This window comes from Megascapheus bottae, chromosome 8 (genome assembly GCF_031878675.1).
Source record: "Megascapheus bottae isolate mThoBot1 chromosome 8, mThoBot2.hap1, whole genome shotgun sequence".
Classification (NCBI taxonomy): Eukaryota; Metazoa; Chordata; class Mammalia; order Rodentia; family Geomyidae; genus Megascapheus; species Megascapheus bottae.
This window is the reverse complement of record NC_143516.1, coordinates 68885603-68896415: the sequence shown is the minus strand read 5'-3', so window position 1 is coordinate 68896415 and position 10813 is coordinate 68885603. Positions and strand designations below refer to the sequence as shown.

At 47.1% G+C, this 10813-nt stretch overlaps 1 long non-coding RNA gene across 1 annotated transcript; it reads right to left on the bottom strand.

Moving 5' to 3' along the window:
* Positions 1-248: 248 nt before the first annotated feature.
* Positions 249-8294, bottom strand: LOC150060115 (uncharacterized). Its single transcript, XR_016536436.1, has 3 exons — positions 8265-8294; positions 787-1029; positions 249-538 (listed from the first exon to the last, which is right to left on the bottom strand). It is a non-coding gene; the product is annotated as an uncharacterized LOC150060115 (long non-coding RNA).
* Between the last annotated feature and the right edge of the window lie 2519 nt (positions 8295-10813).

Genomic DNA, 10813 nt, shown 5'->3' with positions numbered 1-10813 from the left:
TAGCTGACAATAATGGCTCATGCTTGCAACTCTTGCTGTTCAAGTGGCTGTGATGTATCATGATTCAAAGCCAGCCAGAGTATAAAAAGGCATAAGACTCATCTCAAGTTAACTACAAAAAGCTGAAAATGGAACTGTAAATAAATGAGTAAAGTGCTAGCCTTGAGCAAAAAGCTCTCGACACCACCTAAGCCCTGAGTTCAAGTCTGAGGAATCGCACAAAAAATCAAATTGTTCAGTGTCATTTAAATGTTTGAATCATCAGCTGGTTTACATAGTGTGACTTAGAGAGAACTACACTCCTAGGGATAGTGGTGAAAATATGTAAAATAGATACTGTCCTTATACGTACATTCATTGTACCAGAGTTGGTCTAAACATGCAGGTCATAGGAAGTGTTGTAAACACAGTTAATCCTGTAGGGATGAAAAACAATTACCCCCAGACTCAAAATTATTCCCCTTCCAGTAAGCGGAATAGAAACTCAGCTTGACTCATGCATAACAGGTTCGAAGAGAAGCTTCCACGGACCCAGAGGCTATATAAACAGGAAAGAACAGTTAATTAAGTCACCTTATCTGAAAAGAACTTCTGGACCATAATTAACAATTGTTTGTGGGTTTTGCAACTGTAGAATGCCCCCCCCTAACTTGCCTAGCAGCTGTTTGTGATTTTTGCCTTTAAATAGACTGTGTAAAACCTGACTAACAACTCCTCCTGGCCTCGCTGCGCTGAGTGCCTGTGAACAAGTTCCCTGCCTGGCTTGTATCCCACAATAACCCTTACATTTTGGACGCCTCTATGTCGGTGGTCTTCTTTGGAAGATCCCTCCTCTGGGCACAACATTTGGGGGCTCGTCAGGGATCCCCCAGGAACCTCACTGGGACCCTCTGAGGCCGGAAAGGTTTGTTGCTCAGTAACCAGTAAAAGCACTCGCTGTTTGTGTTGTTGCTGTTTTCACTTCCACTTTGTAGCGGTCGATCGGTCACATTTGTATCTGGCAGGCTCTCACGTGTCCAGACAGTGATCCTGGAGGAAATGGGAGACATCCTGATCCCCACTCTGGGCAAAGGGTCTTTGGACCCATCTGGAGGCACCAAAGAGGTGTCTGACTGGTTTGACACACTGAGAGGAGTGTGTTTGGGCAGCTCCCAAGTAAGAGGAAGGGGGTGCCGTTTGGTTCCGGGAACTTTCTCTGAAATTTGTTTCTTTGAATTTGTTGGTTGTTACCTGTTGTGTATTTGCCTCTAGTCTACTTCTTTTCTACTCCTTTAAGATGGGGAATAACACCTCTTCTCCCCTAGATCTGACCCTTGCACATTGGCAGGATGTGCAGGAGACTGCCAGCAACAACAGTATAATAATTAAAAGGAAAAAGTGGGTCACTTTCTGCTCCTCCGTGTGGCCTACATTCAACGTCGGGTGGCCCACCAGTGGAATTTTTGATTTAGCAACCATTCAGAAAGTACAGGAGATCATCTTTCGCCTGGGTACAGGGCATCCTGACCAAATTCCCTATATAATCACATGGAGAGGATTGATAGAGAGAGAAGGGGGACCCTACCCCTGGGTTAAGTCATTTTTGCCTCCACAGGTGTCTAATTCAACTGTTCTGGCCACCCGGACCAAGAGATCACACACTCGTGCTCCCATTCTGCAAGGGGGTACTAGTGAACCTGAGCTCTTTCCCCCTCTCTATACTCCACCCCTGACAGCTCCGGAGGAACCCGCAGCCCCAAATTCACAGGGCTCAGATGAGGGCCCAGCTCACTCCAGCAGGAGTAGACGCAGAGGAACCCCTCAAGCTGATTCCACTGTTGCCTTGCCCTTGTGTCCAGCTGGACTCCCAGACGCTTGGGGCAACCAAGGCTTTCACTACTGGCCTTTTGCCACTAGTGATCTCTGTAATTGGAAGGCTCAAAACACCCCCTTTTCTAAAGACCCCCAAGATCTCACTAATTTGTTAGAAACTGTTCTCTTTACTCACCAGCCAACCTGGGATGATTGCCAACAGCTCTTGGGAGTTCTGTTCACACCAAGGAGCGGAAGAGAATCCTGGAGATCTCCTGCAGACGGGTTCCAGGCTCTACCGGGGACCCCACCACAGACCCCACTCTGATTTCAGCTGCTTTTCCATCTGAACGCCCCAACTGGGACTACAATGAGGCAAAAGGTAGGGAGCGTCTCCAAGTCTATCACCAGACTCTGTTGGCAGGTCTCAAGGCTGCAGCTCAGAAGCCTACTCATATGGCTAAAGTTTATGATGTAAGATAGGGTGCTACTGAAAGTCCAGCAGCCTATCTAGAAAGACTCATGGCAGCTTTCAAGCAATACACCCTTTATGATCCTGAGCTAGAATCGAGGAGACAGGCATTTATCCTAACCTTTATCAACCAGGCAGCGCCAGACATTAGGAAGAAATTGCAGTCGTTGGAAAGACTGGGCAAGAGAGGATTAAGAGAGTTAGTAGTTACGGCAGAGAAAGTATATAATAAGAGAGAGACTAAAGAACAGGAAAGGAGAAAGAAGAGAGGGAGAGAAAGACAAGAGAGAGAGGATCAGAGAGACAGGAGACAAGAAAGACAGATAAAAAGGATTTGGGATGGACAGCAGAGGCTAATGGAGCAGGTACTCCTGGCCACCACTGGCAAACCTGAGCATAAAAATAGAAGACTGAGGTTAGGAAAGAACCAGTGCGCCTACTGTAAGTAAGAAGGGCACTGGGCCAAGGAATGCTCTAAGAACAATAGGAGGAAGAACTTTTAAGAGGGAAAACGTACCCCAATCCTGACTGCTCAGGAAGAGGACAGCAACTAGAGGGGACGGGGCTCGGACCCCTCCCCGAGCCTAGGGTAACTCTCTGAGTGGAGGGGAAATCAGTCCAGTTCATGGTGGACACTGGGGCCGAAAAGAAAAGTCTGTACTTCTGACACTGGACGGCCCATTATCAGAAAAACATACCTGGGTACAAGTAGCTACTGGGTCTAAACCATATGCATGGACCACCAAAAGAACTGTTGACTTGGGAGAAGGGCGAGTGACCCACTCCTTTCTAGTCATCCCAGAATGCCCCTACCACTACTGGGCAGAGATCTTCTCTCTAAGATGAGAGCTCAGGTGCACTTCACTGAAAAAGGGGCTCATCTAAAAAAATGCCCAAGGAAAAGTCATACAAGTATTTTTGACAACCACCTTAGATAATATAGACTGCACCAAAAACTGGAGTGTTGCAAACAGATATAAATACCTGGTTGAAATGCTTTCCCTCAGCGTGGGCAGAAACTGGGGGAATGGGACTGGCTGAACACCACCCCCCAGTCTTTGTGGAAATCAAGCCAGGTGCTGACCCTGTCAGAGTACTCCAAAACCCCATGCCACTGGAAGCAAAAAGAGGCATAACCCCTCATATCAGATGTTTGTTGAGTTTAGGGGTTCTAAAGCCTGTTCAGTCAGCTTGGTATACTCCTCTTTTGCCTGTTAAGAAACCCCACTCCCAAGACTACAGGCCTGTCCAAGATCTAAGGGAAGTAAACAAGAGTGTGATAGATATTCACCCTACTGTACCTAACCTATATACTCTGCTTAGCACACTACCACCTGAACCAGTGGTATACAGGGCTTGATCTAAAGGATGCTTTCTTCAGCCTCCCTCTCACCCCCAAGAGCCAACCTTATTTCGCCTTTGAATGGCATGACCCTGAAGCAGGGGTCAGTGGGCAGTTAACCTGGACTAGACTACCCCAGGGATTCAAAAATTCACCCACCATCTTCGATGAAGCCCTCCATGAAGACCTGAGTGAGTATCGTGCCCTAAACCCCAATGTGAGTCGGTTTCAATATGTAGATGATTTACTATTGGCAGCAGAAAATGAGACAGAATGCATCACGGGAACCGAAAAATTGCTGGTAATGTTGGGGCAATTAGGGTATCGAGCTGAAATGGCCAAACCCCTCTATGAGGCTTCCAAAAACTCCCCTGTATTCAATTGGAGTGAACAGATGCAGAAAGCTTTTGAGGCAATCAAAAGGAGCCTCATAGAAGCCCCCGCCTTGGGCTTACCTGATGTGAACAAACCCTTCACGCCGTTCGTGGCAGAAAATAAAGGGATAGCAAAAGGGGTGCTCACTCAGCCAATTGGACCTTGGAAATGGCCGGTAGCCTACCTATCAAAGAAGTTGGATCCTGTCGCTGCTGGGTGGCCCCCCATGCTTAAGAATAATAGCTGCTGTAGTCCTCTTAGTGAAGGACGTTGATAAACTGACTCTGGGACAAAACCTAACTGTAGCCACTCCGCATGCTCTAGAGGGAGTGCTAAAACAGCCACCTGACTGGTGGGTGAGCAATGCCCGCATGGTCCATTACCAGACTCTGCTACTTAATCCCACTCGAATCAGCTTTTGCGTACCCACAGCCTTGAACCCAGCTACTCTGCTACTAGATCCAGATTTGGAAGCACTTCTGTATGACTGTGAGCAGATTCTGGCCCAAGCACACAGTCTCAGGCCAGACCTGCTGGACTCACCATTGCAGCACGCTGACCACACCTGGTTTACGGATGGTAGTAGCTTCATTCGAGACCGAAAGAGGTATGCAGGCGCAGCAGTCACTACAGACACTGAGACAGTGTGGGCAGAAGCACTCCCCCAAGGGACATTTGCACAGAGAGCAGAATTAGTGGTACTAATAAAGGCTTTGCAGATGAGAAAAGGAAAAAGACTAAATATCTACACAGACAGCCGATATGCTTTTGCCACCGTGCGTGTCCATGGAGATATATACCAAGAGAGGGGGCTGCTGACAGCAGAAGGGAAAGCTATCAAAAACAAATATGAAGTTGTGCGTCTCGGGGCCAGGAGTTTGGCCTAGTGGTTAAAGTGCTTGCCTAGCATGCACAAAGACCCGGGTTCGATTCCTCCGTACCACATATAGAAAAAAGCCGGAAGTGGTGCTGAGGCTCAAGTGGTAGAGCTCTAGCCTTGAGAAAGTCCAAGGACAGTGCTCAGGCCCTGAGCTCAAGCCCAGGACTGGCAAAAAAAAAAAAAAAAAAAAAGAAGTTGTGAATCTCATTCAGGCCCTATGGCGACCCACAAAGATTGCTATTATGCACTGTCCCGGTCATCAAAAGAAGTTGACACAGTAACTAAAAGGAATAATCTGGCTGAGAGAGCCGCCAAGGAAGCAGCCCTCTAACCTAACACAGAACTATTGACTTTAGTAGACCCAGGGCCATGGACATTACCTCCTGTGCCTCAATACTCCCAAGAAGACTTGGAATGGATAGCAAAAATTCCCATGGCTCATAAACCCCCGGACAGAGAAGGAAACAAAGACTGGTGGAAGACTTGTGAGGGAAAGCTCATTTTGCCACAAGAACTGGGTAAAGGAGTTCTTAAAAGGATCCACCGAGTTTCTCACATAGGAACCCGAAGAATGCAGAACTTGCTTCGACGCTCTCAAGGAAAAATTAGACAAGGGAATCAACTCATTGAGGACATTGTTAAAAGTTGTAAGGCTTGTCAACTGACTAATGCTCCTAATCAACTGTTATCAAAAGGAGCCCGTCTTTGAGGGGATAGGCCAGATGTGATTGGGAAGTAGGCTTTACAGAAATTAAGCCAGGAAAATTTGGATACAAATTTTTGCTAGCCTTTGTAGATATCTTTTCAGGATGGGTCGAGGCCTACCCCACAAAGCATGAGACTGCAACTGTTGTAACTAAGAAGATTCTGGAAGAACTCTTACCTAGGTATGGCTTCTCATCCACATTAGGTCAGACAACGGACAGGCCTTTGTCTCTAAAGTAAGTCAGGGAATAGCCTCTGCACTGGGGACAGATTGGAAATTGTATTGTGCTTATAGACCCCAGAGTTCAGGACGAGTGGAAAGGATGAATAAGACCCTATAAGAGACCTTAACCAAATTGGCCTTAGAGACTGGCGCAAACTGGGTGTTGCTTCTTCCTTTTGCCCTATTTAGAGTAAGGAACTCTCCATATCAGCCAGGCTTTACTCCCTTTGAAATAATGTTTGGATATCCCCCATCCATTGTTCCAAGTCTTCAAACTGATTTAGTGACTGACCTAGATGATGTTCATTTTCTGAGTAAGCTTGACTACTTGCAGCTTGTGCATAAGAATGTATAGCCCCAACTCAAAGCCCTTTATGATTCTGCTTCTGTCCCTACCCCCCATTTGTTCAGACTAGGTGACTGGATGTTTATCCGGAGACATAACTCTTAAAACTCTGGAACCACGCTGGAAAGAGCCTTATGTGGTGCTACTGATGACCCCCACCGCTCTCAAAGTAGACGGAATCACCACCTGGATCCATTACTCGCACGCCAGACCGGCAGATCCCTTTGCCCTGAAGGAAGATTATCATGGAGATAGCTGAAAGGCCAGCAGACACCTCTCCAACCCTTTAAAGCTTAAGATATGCCGCTGCCTGCAGGCCACCTAACTCTTTTGTCTAGTTAATGCCAATCCACATCTCCCTTGGAACCAGACCTGGCTAGTCATCAATACGGAAATGGGAGTCATCGCAAATTCCAACACTTCACTCCACTAGCCCAAGGACGCCTGGTTCCCGGACTTGTGCACAGATCTATGTCTCCTGGCAGGAGAACTTTGGAATCCCTTGGATAGGATCCAAGCTCACCACTTCTATGTCTGTCCAGCCCCCTCCTGATCCCCAAGTCAGATTCAAAAGTGTGGAGGAGCAGGACATGTACACTGTGCTAGCTGGGGTGTGAGTTGACTGGACATATATTGTGGGACCCCCCAGTTAAAGGGGACTTGATTATGGTCAAAAAAGGGGAGCCGAGTGGAGATTGTTCTGGAAAATGTAACCCTTTATCAATAACTTTCACCCAACAAGGAAGACAAGCAGACTGGGCCACCGGTAAAACTTGGGGGCTTAGGATGTATCGTTTGGGAAAGGACCCCACTCTAACTTTTACTATTATGTGCATAACCAAGCCAATAGCAGTACCCGTGGGACCCAACCCAGTACTAAATCCTCCAAGCCCCACCCACAGATTCCATGATCCCTCTACTCTGATGATTACAGCAGTCTCCTTGGGAGTCCCTCCCAAATCCACAGCTTGACCAACCATACGTGAGGAGCCCCAAAGACCAGGTGACAGAATGGAGTCTTTCTATGACTTAATCCAAAAATCCTTTCTCCTCCTAAATTCCCCCAAACCAGCCCTTACCAGGTCCTGCTGGCTCTGCTATGACACCCAGCCCCCTTTCTATGAGGGAGTGGCAGTGAAGGGGCAATACCAAATCTCCTCAGACTCTTCGTCCTGCCAACAGCAATCCAGAGCCAGCCTCACTCTCCAGCAGATGCATGGCCAGGGGTTATGCATCGGGCAGGTTCCCGAGGATAAAAGCTTTCTTTGCAATGAAACTCAAATTTTACCCAATTTAACTGGACATTTGATACCCCTCAATGACACTTGGTGGGCATGCTCCACTGGACTAACTCCCTGTGCCTATATGGTAGTACTCAACAGAACAGGGTTTTGTGTGCTTGTCTGCCTGGTCCCATGCTTAATGTACCATCAAGAGGAGGAAGCGCTTAACCCCCAGATAGCCGTACTAAACAGAAGAAAAAAGAGAGAACCCATGACTGCTTTAACTCTCGGTGTTATATTGGGAGCCAGTTTGGCTGGCCTAGGAATGGGCACCACCTATTATGTCTCCCAACAGCAAACCTCTGCCTCCCTTCAGGTTTCCATAGATGCAGATATAGAAAAAATTGAATCCTCTATTTCGCACCTCCAAGAATCCCTTAGTTCCCTGGCCAAAGTAGTTATACGAAACAGGAGAGGGCTAGATTTATTATTTCTACAGCAGAAGAGCCTCTGTGCTGTGCTGCCCTTGGTGAGGAGTGCTGTTTTTATGTAGATCACTCAGGGGTAGTTAAACAAAAAATGGCCAAGGTTAGGGAAGATTTGCAGAAACAAAAAAAGGAACTGGAGGCCCAACAAAGCTGGTTCACCACTCTTATGTCCAGCTTATAGGACCCTTAGTGATATTGTTACTTTTACTAACTTTTGGACCTTGCATTCTTAACAGGCTTGTGCAATTTATGAAAGAAAGGCTAGGAACCATTCAGTTAATGGTCCAGAGGAATCACTCCCCTGGAGGTGAAATAAATGAGGAAAATGATTTCATAGAACTGATGGAATAGGATCCAGGATTGGCTCCTCCTCCTGGGGAACAGAGGAAGGGGGAAATGTGGGGATGAAAAACAATTACCCCCAGACTCAAAATTATTCCCCTTCCAGTAAGTGGAATAGAAACTCAGCTTGACTCATGCATAACAGGTTCGAAGAGAAGCTTCCAAGGACCGAGAGGCTACATAAATAGGAAAGAACAGTTAATAAGTCACCTTATCTGGACCATAATTAACAACTGTTTGTGGTTTTCGCAACTGTAGAATTCCCCCCCCCCCCAACTCGCCTAGCAACTGTGATTTTTGCCTTTAAATAGACTGTGTAAAACCTGACTAGCAACTCCTCCCAGCCTCGCTGCGCCCAAAACCTGTGGATGAGTTACCTGCCTGGCTTGTATCCCGCAATAACCCTTGCGGTTGCATTTCAGACGCCTGGATCTCAGTGGTTTTCTTTGGGGGACCCCTCCTCTGGGCACAACAATGCCACAGGTATCTGTCGGGCTGAAATAGTGATCACCCAGTGGCCTGAAAGAGGTAAAAGTATGATGGCAAGTGCTTGTCCCCCGAAATCAGTGTGCCCCACACAGGGTGACACCTGGTAAAAATGTCACTCTACCATCTATGTTCAAGTCTCCTGGTCAGCCAGGTACAGAGACTCTTTACATTAACTTGTATTAAAATAACAGAGAAGCTTGGTACTAGCTACATCTCTCAAGAAAAGAAAAAATAAAAACCAGTATTTGTGGATAAGGCCTGTAATCCAGCTACTCAAGAGGCTGAGCACCTTGCTGACTAAAGCCAGCAGCTCAGTGAAGCTGGCACATGAAAGACACGAGACAGAACTCACGTGGTTATCTCTCAGGAACATCTAGAGTTTATGTTTTTTAAGAAAGAGAGATGTACGCCGGGTGCGGTGACTCATGTCTGTAATCCTAGCTACTCAGGAGGCTGAGATCTGAGGATCACAGTTCAAAGCAAGCCCAGGCAATAAAGTCTGTGAGACTTTTATCTCCAATTAACCACCAGAAAACCAGAAGTGGCACTGTGGCTCAAGGGGCAGGGTGGTAGCCTTGAGCTGAAGAGCTCAGGTACAGCGTTCAGGCCCAGAGTTTAAGCCCTATGGGGAGAGGTGGGGGGCGGGTGTTGGGAGCCAGAGTGGAATCAAACTGTACCTTGACTTGCATCAGACGATGGCTATATTGTCTTATTGCTTTCTGGCCCTATTCTATGTAAATGACCTGAGAATTACCATATGAATGTAACACCTGGAGGTTCCCTGGGAGAGGAGGAGGGAAGAAGGGGGAGGGGAAAATAAACGCGGCAGTCTAGGCAGTCTTTGCCTGGACTGCGGACATCCCAGACCCGGTGTGTCTGTCTCTCTTCTTTTTCTTCCTAGTCCTTGTCCCCTATTTCAGGAACCCCAATCTGCGAACCCTGGTTTGCTGCCGGTTGGCCCCGGCATCTGGCGCCCGAACAGGGACCCTGAAAATCTGGGACGAAGGTGAAGGACCCCTCCCTGTGGTGAGTAACACATCGTAGGACTATTAAGAGAGTATAGTCAGGAGTAAAAATTATGGGTCAAGCTAATAGCCATGGGTTATTTCTACCGATCTTAACAGGCCTATTTGAAGCCCACGGAACGTGGGTGGAAGAGGGGGTGCTTCAGAGCTTCCTACAGTTTCTTAAGGAGGCATGCCCGAGGTCTATAGAGGAGGAATTCCAAAAAGCCTGGCAGCGGATAGGAAAAAGAATTCTAGATTATTATGATGTATATGGCCCCGAGAAGACCCCAATAGAGGCTGCTACTGTATGGAGTTTAGTAAGTGAATACATAGATCCTCTACATGAAAATGCTGAACTTAATCTTGAATTAAGGGAACTTTATGAGTTAAAGGACCCTTCTGAAGAACCTGAGGCTGAGCCATATGCCGCAGCCCAAGAGAGTCTAAGTGAGATCTTGAAAAGGGAACAACAACCAGTAGATATTGAGTATCAGAATTCAGGTTTGAATATCAAGGAGGAAAGTTATGATGAGTCAATGGAGGGCCGAATGGCTACGATGGAGAAGAAGTTAGAAGAAATCCTACATTTTCTATCGAAAATGGGGACAGAGCAGAGAGCCCCCCCAGAAGTAGGAAAGAAATATGACCCTCAGGCCACTATGGTGTCTGATTCTAAACCTTACCCCTCACACCCACCGCCTCCGGCTGCAGCCTTACGGCCTCAATCCCTTTCTCAACCTTTAGGCAAGCCTAAAGGCCCTAGCAACAAGCCCCTTTTAACAGGCACTACAACCAGGCACAGTGCATCGCAATTAAACCTGACTCAGGCTGCTAGAGAGAGGGAAGGTATTTCAGGGCCTCGATGCTTCCCTAGTTTAGTTGATCATGATGAACAAGTATACCATCAACCTGTTCCTGTTAAACTATTACAGGATTTAAAAAATGCCTGCTCCCAATATGGGCCAACTGCCCCTTTTACTCAAGTAATATTGGAGGCCGCATGTGCTGGTATTGCATGCCCAAATGACTGGAAGCGGCTTGCCAGAGCATGCCTTAGTGCGGGAGAGTACTTATTATGGGAGACAGAGTTCACTGCACAGTGTCGGGCTAAAATTGAAACAAATAGGTCT